Here is a 2,447-nt window from a genome sequence, read left to right as displayed (position 1 = left end):
GGTGGAGACACTCCTAAGGTAATAATAATAATTAAATAAATAAGTGATAAAGTAAAGAGAGAATTTAAAATTTCTGCTTCATATTTTGATATTCGGCATCCCAAGCGTGAGCCACCAAGAAAAAATACAACGCAATACTGCCTGTGTAAAATTCCTAGATCATTTCAAAAGCTGGTGGTTTTGTTTGGTCGGTTGGTTGGTTTTGTTTTGTTTCCTTATTTTTTTTCTTTCTTTCCTTATTTTGGGTGGGGGGAGTGAGGAAGTGAAGGGAAAGAGTGGGCTGGGATATACTCTGGTTTGGTTGTTTTAAAACAAAGAAATCAAGCCCCTGAGCCATTGATCCACTGCCATGTTAAAGGTTATCATATTTACCACCAGGAAGGCACAACCAAGCAATCAATTTCCTAATTACAAAAGGTGCAGTGTATTTCTGCCATCAGATGCAGGTAGTTTAAGAAGCTAATCACAGCTCAATTAAAAGTTACTGCTCCCAACTGGGAGTGATTGGTGAACACATCTAATCCATGTACAAATAAAGCAAAGCCATATCATTTGAATGATCAATAAAAAGTATCAATTAGTGTGTAATCTCATAAACAGCATGTGTGACCATCAGCAGGAACAGCACCTTTTATCACTCATTTTCAGGTAGATTTAAACTCAATGTTGTTTAAATAACTTACAAATATGAAGCTTAGCTGCCAGAATCCACTCGAGGTTTTAATGCCATAAGGAGCAACACCTACTGCTTTTAACTGGATAGTTCATGAGCACAGAAACCTGAAAATAAATTAGCAAAAAAGATAATCTAGTGCCTGAATAGCCTTCAGGCAGTTTGAGCTTCAGTTTTAAGCTCCTCACCAGTTCCAAGACTACATGAAGCATTACCAAAAAAAATTAATGAGTTTAAGCCAGCTATGTTACACAGTGTTACTTTTATCTTCCAGCACTTCACAAAATTATAAATATCCCACATGGCAACTATTCCTAGAATGAAGTGAAATCCAGCTACCCAAAGCCAGCACACACTGAGACAGGCTTGGAAGTGCTGTGACTCGCACCTCTGGAAGTTAACGTCCCACAGAAGCTTCCCAATGCCACGCTCAGGCTTGGGCCAGCAGAAGGCATTGCCTTCCAGCCTGGCTGCATGCTGTGCACATGCAATAACACCTTTCCAAATCAAGGAGGAGATGCTCACTGAGAAGAAGGTTCTGTTTCTAGGATGAGAGCAGCAAATTGGGCACTTCCAGATAGGGCCAGAAACCAGAGACTGGTCCACGCTGTCACATTCAGCCCTCCTGCTCCTTGGGACTAGAGAAGGAAAGGAGAAAAAAGCACCCTGGTAGACCAAATCTAAAACAAACAGACTTCTTTCAATGTATCCCCTTTCCCTTCTCTCCCTACAAGGATATTATGCTGGAGGTAGGGCAAACTTCACAAACAATTGCAGCAACAAAACAAGAGACTTTCCTTTCCCTCAGACCATTTTAAACACTAGCCGCAGAAGATTTCTCTGCATTTTAGTGTCAGAAAGTGCATTTTTACTCTCCCTTGCCATCACACAAGCCATAGGAAAGCACCAACCAAATTAAAGCATACATCCTTTAGGAAAAAATGGGCCTGCTCCTGCCTTCTGCAGCCACTCACACCCGCAGTGCTGGTACCTGCCAGGACGGGAGCAGTTGCGGCAGCACCCTGGCCATCACCTCCGGTTCAAAGGAAAAACCAGCCGAGGTCTGCTATGAAACAAAATGGTTTACACTAAGTGTAGGAAATCCTCATTTTATACAGACACAAAAGGTCATCTTTGCAGACAATTTTTCTTTTTTTTTTTTTAATCTATTTACTTTTGGACTATAAAACAGAAAACCGAAAGGAGAATGTACGATGCTCAAAAACCACTTCTCAAAGCAGCCAGATCAAAAGCAACACAGGAACAAAGAAAACTTTTGAAACCAGTGACACCCTACAGCTCGAGCGCTGCTCTTTGGGGTGCCCGTCAGGAACACAAGTTCTGTACCGTCAGCTCTGAGGGGTGCACACATAATCAGTCATAAAACAAAAGTGTTGAATCTATATTTTAATTTTCTTCCGTGGCATTTTCTGTTTCTGAAGTAACCCATGTTTTCTGCACTGAATTAACCAGGTATGTAAAGGCTACACATGGGGGGTTCGGTGCAGAGCAAAGGTCTGAGCTCTGTAACTGTAGATAATAAACAGGCACATCCCAAACACTCTGGAGAATCCCACAGCATGGAGGAAAAGCAAGCTCAGAGAGAAACACAGCCCCAGGGGCCAGCTCCCAGGAACTTATTTCCTTCTGACTCTCTTCTCGCTGCTTCTTACCTGCAAATAATGGCTCTTTCTGTCAGCTCTGAGCCAAAACTGGGATTTATCCAAGAAGGGGCTCTGAGCTCAACCCAAACAACAATGGACACAGCACACAT

The 2,447-nt window shown here is 42.2% G+C and overlaps 1 long non-coding RNA gene across 1 annotated transcript; it reads right to left on the bottom strand.

The window, feature by feature from the left end:
- Positions 1–683: 683 nt before the first annotated feature.
- LOC106018537 (uncharacterized) lies at positions 684–1,741 on the bottom strand. The gene is made up of 3 exons (XR_011810371.1): positions 1,665–1,741; positions 1,199–1,311; positions 684–780 (listed from the first exon to the last, which is right to left on the bottom strand). It is a non-coding gene; the product is annotated as an uncharacterized lncRNA (long non-coding RNA).
- Between the last annotated feature and the right edge of the window lie 706 nt (positions 1,742–2,447).

Source organism: Anas platyrhynchos, chromosome 6 (assembly GCF_047663525.1).
Source record: "Anas platyrhynchos isolate ZD024472 breed Pekin duck chromosome 6, IASCAAS_PekinDuck_T2T, whole genome shotgun sequence".
NCBI classification, from domain to species: Eukaryota; Metazoa; Chordata; class Aves; order Anseriformes; family Anatidae; genus Anas; species Anas platyrhynchos.
Note: the sequence above shows the minus strand (reverse complement) of the source record. Positions and strands in the feature narration are given on the sequence as shown.